This window comes from Lonchura striata, chromosome 10 (genome assembly GCF_050655825.1).
Source record: "Lonchura striata isolate lonStrDom1 chromosome 10, ASM5065582v1, whole genome shotgun sequence".
Lineage (NCBI taxonomy): Eukaryota > Metazoa > Chordata > Aves > Passeriformes > Estrildidae > Lonchura > Lonchura striata.
Window position 1 is genome coordinate 13,641,683 of NC_140712.1, and position 18,314 is coordinate 13,659,996.

At 42.2% G+C, this 18,314-nt stretch overlaps 1 long non-coding RNA gene across 2 annotated transcripts in view; it reads left to right on the top strand.

Moving 5' to 3' along the window:
- Positions 1 to 18,314, top strand: part of LOC110474173 (uncharacterized) — a 352,072-nt gene that overhangs the window by 234,088 nt on the left and 99,670 nt on the right. For both annotated transcript variants that reach the window (XR_014957607.1, XR_002466029.4), the window contains 3 exons: positions 7,395 to 7,525; positions 7,996 to 8,036; positions 16,081 to 16,148. This is a non-coding gene — a long non-coding RNA (uncharacterized LOC110474173). The remainder of the gene's footprint in view (positions 1 to 7,394; positions 7,526 to 7,995; positions 8,037 to 16,080; positions 16,149 to 18,314) is intronic.

Consider the following 18,314-nt stretch of genomic DNA (forward strand, 5'->3'; position numbering starts at 1 on the left):
TTATCTTTATATTACACTGTACATCCTTTGAATCAGACATCTCCATCACATGCAGACCACAGTATATTAGACAGCACACTGAATTCTGCATTAATGACTTTAAAATAGTCCTCACAACCCAGTATATTGCTTGAGCTGTGGGAACAGTTTTCTGTGAGGCTTACTGCCAAATCTTTCACTTTTGTTATTCTGGTATGAAACTGTGGCAATTTAGTACAAGCCTGTACTAAAAGCTCACATTTGATATACTCACAAAGTGCAAAAATCAATGCATGAGCAGGCAGAGAAATACTAAAATGCCTGTTATCTGCAAGCAAGGCTACCTGCAATCCTATTTCATCAGTCTGCCTAAGTACCCAAAGTCAAGACACTTATCTGATCCATCCAGACTTCTTGATGATTAAAATCTCACAAAAACAAAGGATTTCTGGGACTTTGTCGTTTCAGTCATTCAGAAAATACGAGACACACTTGTGCATCTTTCATATTTCATCTTCTGCTGTCTGCAGACAAATCAGAAAATGAGAACACTGAACAACTCCTAAAAAAAAAAAAAAAGTAACCTTTTAGAAAAATCCTTAACATTTTGGCTCATGTCTAATGACAAAAATGAGGTAATTCTGTTCTTGCTTTTGACCCAGCTGATTGATCCCTGCTGGGAGTGCATGTTCACACTTGCTTACTTGATTAAGTAACCATGAAAAGGATTCAGGGACCAAATTCCAGATAGGTGTAATTCTACTGAGATTGTGAGAATTTTTTACCCTAGAGATTTTTAGAGCTTTTCACAGTTCAAAATTAAGTGACCTTTCTGATTCCACTTTACAAATGTTTTGTAATGAAAACAGAATTGGTATGAAACTTCATTATTATAGCAAAGCATTTCATACTGTGACAACCCAGCTCCTTTCAGAATAAATGCAAAACACTGTCCAAATTGAATGGCAAAAATGCCTATTCCTGAAGGGGATTCAGCCCTGAAATTTTCAGCTGCAGGGTGTTTCCTGATCTGCCTACCTTCCAATAGGTCCTTCATTTGTCAATAGAAGTGTTTTGTCAACCTGCAATTTTGCCAAGAGATATTCAATCTTTCACATTCCAATTTACATACATACTGCAGTGTTTAAAGAAATATTTTTCAAAATATGTGCACCACTGAATCATCAAATATAGCCGTGACCACACTCAAAATGTACTCCACTTACAGGGGAATACTGGTTCTAACTGCTGTCCATGGCATAGGGATCTTTGAAATGTTTGCTCTCTCACAAAAACATCCTGGATTGCAGCAGCAGAGAGAAGCATGAGCACATGGGATGCTCCTCTGTTCTCCTCCTATCTCCCATCATGAGAACAAGTCCTTCTAACTAACTTCTTGCAACTTTTCATGGGCATATCAGACTATGAAAAATTGCTAAAAGTGATCCACAACTCAGTTAACAGATTGTTAGCTAGAATAGTCTCCTCCATCTGAAACTCAGCTTCAAACAGAAAAAAAAGTTCCCAGATTTAATTTTCTCTTGTATTGACATTTGTGTGTCCCTACATGGTTTTAAAAATATTAACAGCCTAATTATATTAAAATGAAAGAATAGCTTATAAAAAAAACAGCTAGGTCTTAATCATATTAAAATGAAAGAATAGGTGGTAAAAAATATGCTAAAACAGTAAGTCTTGTTCCTATTTTTACTTTTCAGAGAAAGGTTCAAGCCAGGTCACAAAGATAAAGTGCCAGAATATTTACAAAAAATGACTCATCACATTGTGTCCTAAAATAAAGCATCATGCACTTCATGCCTCCTGATAGAAGTGTGTCCTGCAAATTTCCCAGGCTAGATTTATAGACGTACCTTTAAGCCAAAGAAGCACTTGAGCTTCTATTTGCTGATCAAAGCCAGGGCAGAGCTGTGTTTTCAGTTCAGCCGCCTCTAATCAGTGGAAGTTTAAAGGGCTTTTGAAAGACTGAACAAAGCACATGTGGCTAAGACCGAGCACTTGTCAACCCCAGGGAGAGATCCAGCCTTGCCAGCCTGAGCCAATCTGTTCCTTGCATGCCAGCCCAGGCACAGCCGCCAGCCAGGGCCGCTCGGTTCACTGAGAAGCGCGGAGTCAGCTTCAGCCAGAGTCAGGGAAGCGTGGTCCTTCTGTCTGAGGTACCTGCTAGGAAGGTGCCATGCCATGTTTAGTGCTCCAGATGGCAGTTTCCCATGGCGTGGTGGGCTGCAAGCCCTTCACATCCATCCTGTCACCTATGGCTGGGTTATACATCTCCTGCAGTAATGTTTGCTTCAGCCAGGAAAAGCAACTTTCTAAATGATGCTGCAATATTAACAAAGAAAGCATGGATGACAATTTCCTGTGCTTAATTACATTCAAATATACTGTTACCAAGAATGTATTGCAGACACAGAAATTCCAGTGGTCAGACTTTCCAGAGCCTGTGTTACTGTCCAGTTTAAATCTGTATCCTTCCTGCTCAGGAATATGCATTTTTATTTACTGCTATACTTTTACCATTGGACCTCAGCCACTCTCGGTGCAGTGATTGTGATTAGATGTTCGAGGTTTTCTTTTGTACTTGTGGCTGACTATGTCTTCAGACCCTGCTCTAGAGATAAAAGTAAAAATTCTTCTATGGGTTTTTCCATGATGCAGATCAACTGGCAAATAAAATTTCAGACCAAATTATTAAGTCTGGCAGAATAAAATAGTATTTGAAAATGCAGTGTTAAAATGTGAAACACCAGCACATAATAATAGAAGGCACTACCATTCCCACCTGTGCTAAAATTCTGACTTTGAAATCTATTCAAAGTAACCTCAGCTCTAGCCCAATCCAGTTTTGCAGGTCAGCAGGGGTAACAAAACAGCAGCAGTGTGAAGCATTGCTAGATTGTTAAAGTCTAAGGATGACTCTGAATCAAACTGACAACTCATACACATTAAGACATCTACCAACTATTTGCTAGAGCATCTGATGAGATAAAAATGTGTGTTTTCAAATGAGTTATGACTGGGAAAGTGGATGTAGAATAGAACAGTTGTTGCACCTTTAAGAAGAGTTAGGCATCTGTACCCTTTGCTGGGAATGCTTGTACAGTGCCATCAAAATACAAAATTGTCTGCTGTGACTGTGGTGTGATGGAAGATGTTCTAAATATTGTCAGTAGTATGTAGAGATGTGTAAAATGCCAACTATGAAGAAAAAATGCATGTTTCATGCCACATTTCATAAATAAATGGGGAGCTTTAGTGTCTGTCTGTGCCTATACAGATGAGGAAGTTAATCCCTCCAGTCCAGGGAGGCTGCAGTTTAAAAGTGAGCCTTCCAAAGTCTTGCTGTTAATAGTGCAGCTTAGACAGAGCACTTCGTTCTCCTGCCTTTTTGTCTGTGGTAATTCACCTCCAGAACAATATTATAGATCAGGCTCTCTGAATCAATAATATTTGCATGCATTTATGTGTATTTCATGCTAAGAAGAGTAACCCAGAGCTAATTAAGCTAAAACATCATTTGTACACTTGGCAGCTCTCTGTTAACTTTAAACAGTCCAGTGCATAAAAGCACGAGGATCAAAAGATCTAGAACTGAAGTAGTAAGGACAGCTGATCTTTAATTGGAAAGACTGTAAAAGCCAAGTGCCTCATGAAAGCATTTGGGTTTCTACAAAGCTAAATGACAGATCTTGCTAATACCCAAAGACGGGCAATAAATTATCCACAATCAGATGATAGTTCTCAGATTTCTTTAACAATATCTGAACCCATATATTTAAAAGTCAAAATTATTCTTTTTCAGAACTGTAGGAAGAACAGTTTGATGGATATCTATTATTTATTTGATCACAAGTGAGAGTAAAGATCAGCCTCTATGTTAATCAGGTTTCCTAGTCTGGAACAAGATAATTTTTCACATCAGCTTGATTTATTTTATTTAAGATGCTCACACGAGGATACCAGATACCCACACCAAGCTGCAGCTTTGTTTTATTTCCCTGTATAAAAAGTAGCAGAATCAACAGTGCTTTGAGCAAGGGCATCTCATTAATAAAGTAAAATGCAGACACAATTATATAGGTTCTAGATTTGGGGAAAGGGGATGTACATTTTGCCTGCATTTATACATGGTACACTTTCCTGTAAAGAGCCTCTCTATCACCTGAAAATATTTAGAACCTATTTGTATGTGAACTATTTAACCCCCCTGAACCTCATTTAAATTTTCTGTCACTCTGTAGACAACTCACAGCTTTATCTCTGTATTTCAGACCTGTCTCGTGCTGCTCAAAATTGGTCTGTCTTCCAAGCCTCATTGCTGTCTGACCACCAGCTTGAATTGAACAGGGCTAAAACAGAGCTGTTAATCTTTTTCTCTGAGCTACCTCCCTGCCATGTCCTTCAACACTGCAATCCTGCTTGCTACTTGTCCTGTAATGTTTTCTGTTCCTCACAGTCACATTATACCTGAATCCTGCAAGTTTGGTTTGGGTCTTTTTTAAAAAATCTTAGATCCTGCCCACAAAGCTGAAATGCTCATCCAGAAGCGGTTCATCTCCCATCTGGATTACTGCAACATCCTTTTTACTGGCAAATGCATTTTGCTCTGTCCACATTCATTTAGAAAATTGCTGCCAAGATCGTTATACTAGCTTGTTGTTTTAACCATATCCTTGCAGGACAAATGCAGACAATGGAGTTTAATTTGGCCAACACAGAATTCCCTTATATCTCATTTACACTAAACAAATGAAGGTACCAATTTTATTTGGCTCCACTTGACTTGCTTCCTTCTTCTAAAACACTCAGGACAGTTTGGGGTCTCTTCTTTCACCTCTTTCTGCCTTCTAGAGGCTGGCTTGTGGTGGCTGAGCTCTTGTACTCCTTAAAGGAGAAACCAATGTGCTTTTATATATTCTACTTATACATGAGCAGCACTGTCAGAGGGATTTCACAGAGCTGCTTCCTCGTTCTGCTTGGATACGTAAATCACCATCATCTGAACAAAAATAGATGTTCATGTATGGTGCTGCCACTGATCAAACTGACAAATGTTACTTCCTGAGCTTCTTTGCTCTGCCTGAGAGCATCTTGGCTCTTCCCTTAAACACAGATTGTGTGCTCCCTGGGGCAAAGGCTGTGTCTGAGACATGATTAATGGCACAGAGCACCCACTGGTGTATACTGACTGTAACAAAAAAAATACATTGTGTTGGTATATTTGTTCCTTTTTGGTGTCCTGTGACCTTCACTAGTGTTTTTAGAATAACACTTCAGCAGGTACACACAGGAAAAATTGATCCTTTTCATCATATATGCTTAGAGGAATGTGCTTACAATTCATGGATACAATGGCCATCAATAATAAGGTGCATGTATGAACAGGTGGAGACAATATTTGGAAAGAGAAGAAAATCTATATATATAAGAGTTCTCTAAATACCTTCATGATTTTCAGTATCAAATACAACGACAGTAATTATTAAGAATCTCAAGAAAATATTTTTTCATTATGAAGAAGAGAGAAGAGAGACAGCAAACTTAGATCTCTTGCCAGCATTCACTACAATCTTCAACTAATCGGATCTGGGGAAAAATCCAAAATTAATACTGTCAAACTGAGCAACAGATGTTGAAAGAGAATCAGACACTGCAAGAAAATTGATGTGCCAATGAAAATTAGACAGACAGGAAATTCTCACTAAATAAAACCCAGCAGGTTACATGGGCTCAAAAAAAAAAGTAATTTTAGCTCATCTAGCCAGTTCATCTTTGTGTAACCATATTATTAGTGCTTTTCTTTTATTTTTCACTTGTTATATACATATGTGTGTAATAAAAAGAAATGTGTATGCTGTTTTATATTTCTGCAAAACACCTTTTCTCTGCTCACTCAAGACAGATTGGCTTCATATTACTTGCAAGACTTTCTAGGTTGTGTTCCAACTTGTCAGCCCTTACTTCTCTTCAGCAGCCATTGTTTACCTTTGTATCTGGGTGCAGACAAAGAGGCTTCAGTTGATTATTTACAAGAATATGAAATAAATTTACATTCATCAGAGTAATGGGTTTCTATTTCCAGAGGCTAAGCCAAGGAACAGCTGAATTTAGAAGCAGACTTGTTTGTAGGGTGGCTACAGCAGCATCCATCTGTAAGTGGTTTTGCAGAGCATAGGCACTTTTAGGGTATAGACTTTGTTATCCCTACATTGCTCAGACGAGAGCCCAAGTATTGGAAGGTTGTCTGCAGATTTGAAGATTCTTTTGCCAGCTACAGCTGCCAGGCCTCTCATTTAAGTCGGTAAAACAGATGTGATTAGGTCAAATATTTTTGAGCCAAAAGCTCGACAAATACAATAATTTGAAAACCAAAAAAAAGACTAATCTTCTGTGTCTTCTAACTCATCTCATGTTTTCTCTCAGATAGCAGCTGCTGCTTTAAGTTGCACACAGCATTATTATTTTTGTTTCCCTGGTTTGACTCATTTCTTTTGGAAAGAGATTTCTTAGCTTTTTTTTTTTTTTTTTTTTTTTTTTGGCAAGCAGAATTCTGGCCTGACTGTGGATTTTTCTCCCACTCTCACTCACTCACACATGCTTTCCTTCCTTTGCTGCTTTTCCAGCTCTGTAGCTGTTCTTCCCTCTGTTGTACTTGCAACAAGCATTGGGGGTTCATGCATTAGCATTAGGAGCTACCTACAGTCTGACTGTGTCCTGGTACCTATGTGCTGCCTCTGTTAACACTTCAACAAATAAAAGCAAGTTAAGAGATTATTTTGTTTTCAGGGATGTGGAAACTAACTAGAAAAAAAAAAATCCACTGTTTTGTTGTGTGTGTGCATGCATGTGTTTGTTAGTACTGAAAACTGGAACTGTGATGAACTGGAACATTTACTGGTTGTGGACTGGAGAAATAACTTTGCTGTGTGTAAGCCAAGCCCCTTACCAGATGGCAACACTTCAGCTGGCATGGATTAGGATAGGTAACAATATTGTGCAGACTGTCGAGTTTCTGAGTTTTCCTGTCCCTGTTTAACTGATGGTTTTCTCTTGTTTTCTTGGGATCTCTGTGAGTATCTTTTGTGGTGGTGCAGATTGTGGTATGCCTTACCAGAGATGGAGACAGGAATCCACACAGAACTGGGTACAGTTTTCCCTTGGAGGCAGAACAATGGAAGATCTCCATCAGTGAGACAGGAGTAGGGACTGTGCTGCTGCACCAGTAATTGCTTTTCAGGGCAAGGGAACAGGGTGCTTTTCCTATCTTAAATCCTTTACATAAGTATTGTGCCAAAACCATCCTGCTGTCTCTATTATCTGATAATTATCTGCAAGTTTCCCTTTAATGCCAATCAATCCCATGGAGATTCAACAATATGCTATTCTCTTCTTCCCAGGTCCATCACTTTATTCCATGGCATTCGGAGCAACACTTAGGGCAAGCTTACCATGAAAAGAAAGTAAAAACCACTAAAGAGCATTTAAACCCTGGGTTTGGAGTAAAGGACATCATGGGACTAAGGAACAAGTAAGAATCAAGTCCACTGGGGTTCCAGAAAACGTTCACCAGAGGTCTTCTCAGTTCTTGTCCATCCCTCTGACTCTGGGTTGCAAAAAAAGCACACATAGCAGGTTTTATTAAAAAGGTGATACAACTCAATGGATCTCATAAAAATAAAGCAAACAAAATACCCTAGGATTTGTAATCTGATTTTCATAAAAGGTAGTCCCTTTAAGTTCTACTAATGCCTAATGCTGTGAAATTTTTGGCTCAGATTTGTGTTTTCTAGTTTGATGAGTCTGGAAAAGTAAGGGAAAGAGATGGATGTAAAAACGAAGAATCCCAGAGCAGCTGTAGGTACCCAAAAAGTAATGCAGACCAAAGTGGCTCATCCTAAAAACTCTTTCCTAGAAAACTGGACTCTGAAATTGCTGTAAGGCCTGGAGACTGGCAGGTTGAGTGGATGGTATTAATACTTTTTCTCTTCTCTGTTACAGGGTGTTTTTATGAATTGATTATAACCTGGTGGAGCTGCTGGGTAAGTTAATGAATTCAGTGGGGTAGGGGGAAGCACAATTTTTATGTATCTAACTTCAGATATGAAAACAGATTTTATATTCCTTGTCTGAGATTCAGGCCACTGAATGCAGAACAGAGCTGACTGGAAAAGCATATATTTTTCTTCAAGTGTTGCTTTGTGTTAAGGATGTACTTAACTCTCTTCCCAAACTGGTACTTCTCAGGTTTTATTAGCACTCTTAGCACCCTAAATAAGATTGGAGTAAAGAAAGGAAGGAAAATTTCTTTGACGAATATGTCAGCTAAATGTCTTTCTTTTTCCCTGAAGAAGGTTGTAATGTGGTTTTTTATCTGATCTGCAGAGGAACTGAAGTGATACATGAGCACTTAGCAATAAACATTTTTAATGGAGACCCCTATCCCCAGCTTAATTTCTGCCCTCAGTCATATTCCATTAATCAATACTAGTGATGTTCCTAGTGGTTCCATTGCACCCTATGAACAATTTTGCTGCTTGGAATTAAGAAATGTGCCTTGGGTGCATTTTGATACTCAGATTTAATAACAGGGGATCCAATATTGATTTTAATGGTAAATGGTTTGTGTATGACTGTGCACATGTGTGTTTTTCTGTGCACCAGTTTCCCGTGCATGCAATAGTCCTGCTCCAGCCCAGGTTTCTGGCTATTATAGTACTGAAAGATCTCAGAAATGGTACAAACCATGGCAATAGTGATTAGAGGAAAGTGATAAACTGCCTAATATGATCTTGCTTCCCAGCAAAAGATATATAAGTTCCCCATATGTCACATTCAGAGTTACTCACACAAGCAATTTCTACCAAGCATTCTTGGCAGCGTGAATATTCACAAAATTTAGTCTGCAACACTATCTGTCAAATGATAGTGCTACTTTTTGTTTGGTTGAGTTCAGGTCTTAAATCTGGACTTCTGAGGCCAATATTTGTAGTTACTTGCAATTCCTTTTTTGAGTCAAATGCACCCATGGGAAAATGGGGAAGAGGAACTTTAAATGTGCAAATAAATCTGTGGGCTTAGAATGGGCTTTCTACTGGTAATATTTACAATTATTCAAAATTGTATAGTTAAATTTGATTTCCAGTGAATCGTGCTATTTCGCCAGCAGCCAGAAAGAGACATTTCAGGCCATTTTTAGTGGGTCTACATAAACCATTAGGACGCTGGGCTGTTCAGTCCTGGAAAACAGCCTTTGCATGGTGTCTTGCTAAAAAGAACAAAGGGCTGCACATGGGTCCTAAGTCCATCAAAACACAAGTGAAAAGTAATTTCACAAAAATTCTTGAAGCTATTTCAGCAGTGTACTTAAGCATGTATTTTAAGAGTTTTTCTCAGACCATGCTAAATGGTCTGTGAAAAGCCACAGCCACAGAAATATTTATGAGTATGTGTATTTAGTCACTGCAGTGGTTCCAGTGAGAATATTCATTTGACATTCACAGAAAATTCAGCCTGGATATTTCACAGGCTGATGAGTTGTAGTATTTATGGAAACTTTAGGGGTTCTTGGGTTTAGAGGAAGCCAAATTAAGGAGGAAAACTAAAATGGTTGGTCAACTTTAATTTTTAATGGTTCGTTAGTTTCCATACAATAAACACTTTTTTTTTTTTTTTTTTTTTTTGAAAATGAGAGCAGTTTATTACTTGGTATCTGAGATCTGAAGGTTTCCACATGTTCTTAAGGTAACTTTCCATTGAACAATGTAGTTTTACTGGGACACTTTCACACAGTCCTCCAAAGTCCTGCTCACTGAAACGTATCAGGTCAACACACCTTTTGAGTGGGTTAGGAAAATACCACTGCCTTTCTTTTCCCACATGATGGCATGAAAGTAGACAAGGACCTCTGTACTGAAGCTGGTGATCTTTCACAGGAGTATGGCCTTAGACCCTCTGCTTTCTGTGTAGGTTAATAGCAACCTCTTCCTGCAGGTAACAGCCTTTTTATGTAAGGGCATTTTTTGTCATTAGTAACAAAACCAGACATTCAACAGCTGTATCTATATGAATTACTTCATACTGCTCCTATAAAAAGTACTTAAATTAAAATATAGCATGAATAACTGTTTGCTTTAATACCAATACCTTATATTTATTAAACATGTCTCCAGCTACCAAACCTTCCTGTGACTTTTCTCAGCCATAAGTTTTCAGCAAAAAGGACTATAGCCATAATTTATGTACCCCCATCATACAGATAAAGTGTTTGTGTTCAATTTAAAAACTATTTTAAAAATACACAGTGAGGGTGCATAAATTGTTGGAATTTACAGTATCACAGTACACATAAGATTTGTAAAGGGGCTATACTCAGTATTAATAAAATTAAAGGAAGTCTTATTAATCACAGAATCTCTAAAACTATGGATAGAGAGTGCTGTCTTAAGCAGTATTTACTGATGCACTTTTGTATATAGACTGCAAAAATTAAATTAATCCATAGATTCTTGGATAGTACATAGCACAAACTGACTTCCATGGAATCAAATTTTGCCATTTGGCATGACACCTTTGGAGCAAGTCATATGCATCCTGAGGCTCCCAGGTAGCACTGTTTCTGTACTGTATTGTGGCAGCAGCAGGAGCTGCTACTGAGAAGGATCTGAGCATGCTTGTCCATGGTGGAGAAACCAGGGGTGCCACCCGGTCAGGACACAGCCAGCCTGTCCCTGTGGCCATAAGGTGGGTACCCAGGGCACGCTGGTGGTTGATCACACTGACAAGTATTTTACTGTAAGCTGTAAAAGCAACTAAACCCTTCTCCACGACTTCCTGTGAGTTGCAGGTGTAATGTGTCATTCTGGCAAGTGAATTCAGATGTAAACATCTTCCAAAATATAGACAATTAGGCACTACAGCTGGTTACCTGGGGATGCTGCAGGGAATGAATCAACGGGTGCTTTCAAGATCATGATTGACAAATTACTTTCAGGCACAGCATATGAAGAGGTGATCTTTAGATTTGGCCTAGGGACAAGATTAGATAATTCTCAGAGACTTTTGTTGTTCTGTTCAGTGAGTTCTGGCCCAAGAAAGACAAGCACTTTTGTGCTTGTTTATGCTGAAAGTTCACTTCTCTTCTTCTTCATTCACAGCTCTGCTAAATCAACATCTGTCTAGTTGGACAGATGTGTATTTACATATACAAAAAAGGGGCACAAAAGCATTTGGGGCCTCATGCTGTAACCACATCTCACAAAAGTTAAGAGGAGAGCAGTGTACTAATGAGACTGATCGTCAGGAGACAAGGCAAATTAGAGCTGCTGAGATTGAAACTCGAGTCGGCAGAGCAGCTCCAGTCTGGTGTGCTGCCAGCAGCAAAACAGGCCCCGGTCGGGGTCACCTTTTGTCCCCAGACCCAGAGGCACGTCGGAGCGGTGACCCTCTCCGGGAGAGGACGGGATCACCGAGCATCTGCCCTGCCTCACGCCATCTGGGCGGGCAGCGCTGCGGGGCTGGAGCCGCGCGGCAGCTGCTGGCAGCACTGCCGGCCCCTTCCTTCATCCGAGAGCATCCCTGCCGCCCCTCCCGGCCCTGCCGCGGCCCCAGCGAGCCCGTGGGCACCGGGGCACGCGAGGCACGGCCGGGAAGGGCTCCTGCTCCGCTTTGAGCCGCTGCTGCGGGGGGTCGGAGCGGCGAATGACAGGCTGTGCCCGGTGTGAAGGACAGGCTGTGCCCGGTGTGAAGGACAGGCTGTGCACAGTGTGAAGGATGGGCTGTGCCCGGTGTGAAGGACAGGCTGTGCCCGGTGTGAAGGAGGGGCTGTGCACAGTGTGAAGGACAGGCTGTGCCCGGTGTGAAGGACAGGCTGTGCACAGTGTGAAGGACGGGCTGTGCCCCGTTGGAAGGACAGGCTGTGCCCCGTGTGAAGGATGGGCTGTGCCCGGTGTGAAGGACAGGCTGTGCACAGTGTGAAGGACAGGCTGTGCACAGTGTGAAGGACAGGCTGTGCCCGGTGTGAAGGATGGGCTGTGCACAGTGTGAAGGACAGGCTGTGCCCCGTGTGAAGGACAGGCTGTGCCCAGTGTGAAGGACAGGCTGTGCCCGGTGTGAAGGACAGGCTGTGCCCGGTGTGAAGGACAGGCTGTGCACAGTGTGAAGGACAGGCTGTGCCCGGTGTGAAGGACAGGCTGTGCACAGTGTGAAGGACGGGCTGTGCCCCGTTGGAAGGACAGGCTGTGCCCCGTGTGAAGGATGGGCTGTGCCCGGTGTGAAGGATGGGCTGTGCCCGGTGTGAAGGACAGGCTGTGCACAGTGTGAAGGACAGGCTGTGCCCGGTGTGAAGGATGGGCTGTGCACAGTGTGAAGGACAGGCTGTGCCCCGTGTGAAGGACAGGCTCTGCCCCGTTGGAAGGATAGGCTGTGCACAGTGTGAAGGACAGGCTGTGCACAGTGTGAAGGACAGGCTGTGCCCGGTGTGAAGGACAGGCTGTGCACGGTGTGAAGGACGGGCTGTGCCCCGTTGGAAGGACAGGCTGTGCCCCGTGTGAAGGATGGGCTGTGCCCGGTGTGAAGGATGGGCTGTGCCCGGTGTGAAGGACAGGCTGTGCACAGTGTGAAGGACAGGCTGTGCCCGGTGTGAAGGATGGGCTGTGCACAGTGTGAAGGACAGGCTGTGCACAGTGTGAAGGACAGGCTGTGCCCGGTGTGAAGGACAGGCTGTGCACAGTGTGAAGGACGGGCTGTGCCCCGTTGGAAGGACAGGCTGTGCCCCGTGTGAAGGATGGGCTGTGCCCGGTGTGAAGGATGGGCTGTGCCCGGTGTGAAGGACAGGCTGTGCACAGTGTGAAGGACAGGCTGTGCCCGGTGTGAAGGATGGGCTGTGCACAGTGTGAAGGACAGGCTGTGCCCCGTGTGAAGGACAGGCTCTGCCCCGTTGGAAGGATAGGCTGTGCACAGTGTGAAGGACAGGCTGTGCCCCGTGTGAAGGACAGGCTGTGCCCGGTGTGAAGGACAGGCTGTGCCCGGTGTGAAGGACAGGCTGTGCCCGCTGTGAAGGACAGGCTGTGCCCGGTGTGAAGGACAGGCTGTGCACAGTGTGAAGGACAGGCTGTGCCCGGTGTGAAGGACAGGCTGTGCACGGTGTGAAGGACGGGCTGTGCCCCGTTGGAAGGACAGGCTGTGCCCCGTGTGAAGGATGGGCTCTGCTCGGTGTGAAGGATGGGCTGTGCCCGGTGTGAAGGACAGGCTGTGCACAGTGTGAAGGACAGGCTGTGCCCGGTGTGAAGGACAGGCTGTGCACGGTGTGAAGGACGGGCTGTGCCCCGTTGGAAGGACAGGCTGTGCCCCGTGTGAAGGATGGGCTGTGCCCGGTGTGAAGGACAGGCTGTGCCCCGTTGGAAGGATAGGCTGTGCACAGTGTGAAGGACAGGCTGTGCCCGGTGTGAAGGACAGGCTGTGCACAGTGTGAAGGACAGGCTGTGCCCCGTGTGAAGGACAGGCTGTGCCCGGTGTGAAGGACAGGCTGTGCACAGTGTGAAGGACAGGCTGTGCACAGTGTGAAGGACAGGCTTTGCCCCATTTGAGGACAGGCTCTGCCTGCCACAGCACACTGTAGGTGGGAAGGGCACTGCCTGCAGCTCCAGGTAGCTCCTGGCAGCAGCCTTTTCTCCCCCTCTTTTGGAAGGGTCTCAGAAGACCTTGGCCCCACCAGGGTAAACTGGTGACCCCCACAGTGTCAGGAAGGTGGTAATCCTCCCATGAGGTGGGCAAGGATGAATTAAAACTGCTTGCCATAGCAGTGGGTCACTGGGGAGGAAGATTTAGGTCAAGGACAGTGTTAAAGCCCAGGGTTCTGGGGGCAGAGTTTTGGTGAAACAGGAGCCACCTAAACCTTCAGCAAAATAATTCTTTGCTGCTGGTGGTCATTATTTTGCTTGCCATCATTGACAAAATACTTTGGAATATGATGTGTTTACAGCCTTTCTACCTGCACACTGAGCATCCTCAGCATTTCATAAGCTCCAACAACCTCTAAATATTTAGGTGCTTACACAAAGTATTTGACTTCTAGAAATGAGCTTCTGCTACTATTGGCACTGTGTACTAAAGCAGAACAGGAAAAACCAAAATCTGCAAAGGTAAAATTCAAGTTATTTATCTACTGGTTATGTTTCTCAGAATGAAGAGGAAGTATGAATTACAATTATTTTTTTACATCTCTACCCTTGGCAATTTCTGACACATCTCTCCCAGTGAGGTCAATCTGGGATCTTACAGGATTTCATGCAAATTAAATGACTGTAATTCTCAGAGTGTTGCTATTATCTAGAATCCATTCCTTGTGTCACATACCTTTTGATTTTCCTAGCAGGCCCTTCTGTTATTTAATGTGAACTATTTTTTCTTGCTGTAATTGGCAGTGATGACTGCCATGTATCTACTCTATATGTAGGTTTTATCTCTTGTTTCTTGATGCCAGGGGGACTGACATGTTCCATGTTAGTTAATTTTTTTATAAAATCTCTCTTTCTTTTCAATCCTACTCCATGCAATTCCTATGATTGTCATGCTTCCCCTGTAGGTTTCTTGGTAACAAAATTGAAGTAATCATTTTTCTTGATGAATAGTAAATTCACAGATAGTTGAATAATGAGATCAAATTCAGTTTTGGACTGAATTCAGAGAATAGTTTAAACTGATTAGCATATGGAAAAGCTGAAATGTTTTAAAATAAGTATTTGTGTATTTAAAAGTTGTGTTTTAGTTGAAAAATGAGTGCAACTCAAGGTTTAAACAAAGCTTTTAATCACTGTAAATTATTAGGGCTAATGGAACACTTCATAAGGACTGCAAACAATTGATCTGCCCACTCCAGAATGAGAGATCAGCTGGACTGGACACCATTCTGCAGGGGGAAGGTGCCATACATCACAGAAAACCAGAAAATCTGCAGTGTTTGTTGTTGCTGTTTGCCAGGTGGTGTGGCTGGGGACAGGCTCTCCCCTCACTCCATCTCCATATCTGATAGACTACAAAATCTGTTAATACTGTGTTGCAAAAGATACCCTACTTCTTGTCAGTGCTTTTGAATGTTTGAAAGCATTTACAAAGGAGCAAAATCAGGATAAAATGAAACTAAGCCTAAAATTAAATTGGTTGGTGTTTTAGTCTTTTTCTCCAGGTAAAGATCCTTAGTGGTGTAATGTGGCTGCAACTCATTAGAGCCCAGCTACACAACTATTATGTTAAAGTCTATTGAAGTCAGTGGAGTGATGCAGCAATGCTCTGGCAGAGGATCTGCTCTGCTTTTTGCCATCATTTGCTCTGCTGAGCTGAGTAAATATGGCAATTTCTTGGATTGTCAGTAAGAAGGTCACTTTTACTCCTCAGTTCCTCTTCATCCACTCTAATTCAATCATTCAGTTCCAACTTTCAAACTTTTTCTCTTCAGATTTGACTCTATGGCCAGTGAAGGGGAAGAAAAGTTCACCAGTACATGTAAAACATACATATGCCTATGGCAAACAAAGGAGGTTCTGGTTTTGTTGCCAATAGCAAACAAGAAATGCTGGTGCCTTTTACTTCCTAGTTCAGGCACCTGTAGTCCACATGCAGTCCAAAAAAGAGCTTCCTTCAGATCAAGACACAGCTTGCAGCCAAGGCCAAACCTCATGTGTCTGCATGGAGAGCCACACTGTCTCTCTAAGGCTCCATCTATGAGATTCAGTTGCCTAAATACAGGATTGCAGTGGTGTTTTCTGAGCCTAGGGGGAGGTGCTTGGCCTCCAGGTTCATCCCAGGCTGTGTGGATTTCCCCTGGGTCTTGTGCCATATCTGCTAGCTACATCCAGATGATTTGGATACTCTAGGACATTTAAATAACATTTGGTTTGAGGGTCCTTTTGTCCTTGAATATTAAGTCTTATGGTTCTGCAGGTTTTGGTGCAGTATCCCCTCAGCTGTCTGTAATAGTCCTATGATTTTCACAAGTGTTTACAATCACTTGTGCCCCTGACTTCAAAGCCCATGTGCTCTGCAGCTATCCCACTGCCTTTTCACTCACTCCCCTTGCATTCTGTACAGGGGTGGTGTCTGCACAGAGCTGCAGGATGCTTGACAATCTCCATTTGCCCAGCACAGAGGAGGAGCAGGTAGGTTAATCCCTTTCCTCCACTCCTTATTGAGCAATTAGGCCATTAAATAAGATCTTCTTTACTGATACCTGAAGAGGTTGTGATTTACTGGGTCTTGTAATAAATTTGCATTCATAAGGAGATAGCCAAAGGCAAGTCTGGAGTTTTAGCAGGCTAATTTGTAGCTTCACTCTTGGGATTGGAACAGAATTTTAAAAGTTCCCAATAATAAAGCAATTTGTTTAAAATCCGTAGTCAAAAAAAAAAAATGAATGCTTGCTTTAAAAAACTGTACCAAAAAAAAAAAAAAATCCTCACTATAGGGCCCATCCTTGATGTAATTGGAATCATTACCAGCATGGCTACTACTTACCCAGAGTGCCACTCTGGGGGCTGTGCCTTTTGATGGGATAGAGACAAGGCAGCTGGAGTGGTCCAAGGGCTGGAGCAATGCTGGTTTCTCTGCTGCTGCTCCTTTTTGGTATAAGAATTTTGCTTTTTACTGTGAAATGTTCTATGTTCGGGACCAGACTGATTCCTTCTCATGTGGTATCCTATAAAGACCTGCTATACCAGGTAGAAACTAACAAATGAGTTGTAACTACCTTTGTACATTTTACAGGTCATAAATAGCAATATTCTGTCATTCATTTTTAAAGTTTTATCTTGTCAAGCAGTGTTCTCTAGAATTATCTTGCATCTCTTCTAACAAATGCTGACTACATCTGCTGTGTTTTAATCCTGTGTGCTTTCAGTGAAGAACCTCAAATTGATCTGTTGACTAGAAAGTGGATTTAGTGTCCGATTTGAAGTAGCTGCTTATTCCACTCTGGGACAAGAACAGTAATGACTGAAGGTTGTTATTGGTTGATTGTTGCTGAGTGGTTTAAGTGAAATGAGGTTTTGGAGGATCAGTCAATTTTCCTGTGGACTGCTTTCTATGTAGCACTTGGCACCTTTGCTGGCCCCTGCTAGAGCAGTGTTCAATGTACCATGGAAAATCACTCTCCTGGGTCAGCTGGGAGGAATATTGGCAAGATGGGGGTGGAGAGGGGAGCTGCATTGTTGTTGTTTATATTTTATCTGTTGTTTCTATGCCTGAAGTCCTTTAGCAAAAACCTCAAAGCATCACTCGGAAAGACTACATTAACATAAGGTATTTACAGACTGAAGGAACTCTCCTTCCAGGGTTGTTTTAGAAGTGTTATCAATGGTGATATGTAAATAAGGAAGCAACCAGAAGAACAAGTAGCCCAGCTGACTCCAGTTTAATTGGAAGTATTACTAAAAAATGGGGATGGAGCATAGTTATTGAAAGAAAAAGGACAAAATGGGTAAAAAAATAATGGTGATTGTAAGCAGCTGCAGCAATACAGGCTAAAGAAAATTGCTTTTATTTTTTTCTTTTTTGTTTGGCTAGTTTATTGGTTTTATAATGAATTATACAGAGATACAAGAGAGAAAACAACAGCAAAGGCCCACAGTGAAATACTGTGGATATTTATAATGCTGTGGAAATGCACAAATGCTCAAGTACATTGTCCCATTCTGACTGCAGGTTCATGGCTATAACCTGGCTTATCTCCTCCCATCTCACACCAATGAATTTAAGTCTGCAGAGGATAAAAATGACTGTGCATTTTGCTCAAGCACATTTGCAATCCATCTTGTAAAATAAGAGAAAAACCCCTCTCAGCTATGGGAATACTCAACAGTCTCATTAATTTTCAGAAGTCTCTAGTGGGACATAATTTTCTTTTATCTTCTCACAAATGGCCTATAGAATCATATGCATCTTGTGCTAGTTTGGTATTGAGTGTGCTATAGTTATATATTATTTAACATTTTGGCCAAGTTTTGGTTTCATGAACAATTTATCTTCTACTGTGCATTTCTGCCCTTATGATTAATGAAGGTTACCAGCCTATGATTGCAAAGTGCCCTAGGTTCTCTCTCCTACCTAATCCTCTTTAAGTGGATTTTGGTCTAATTTTTTCTGTTCCTTCCTTTGAGCTAATAATTCTCCTCACAGGTGCTGAATAATGTCTTCATGCTGCATATTGCTCTGCTAGTGTCCACAGGGAAGCTACAAAGCTCACTGATGCTGTCATGCCCTGTATTTATTGCCAGGAATTCTGGTAATGCAAAGGTTCTGGGGTCAAAGGGGCTATGGCTTTTAGTCTA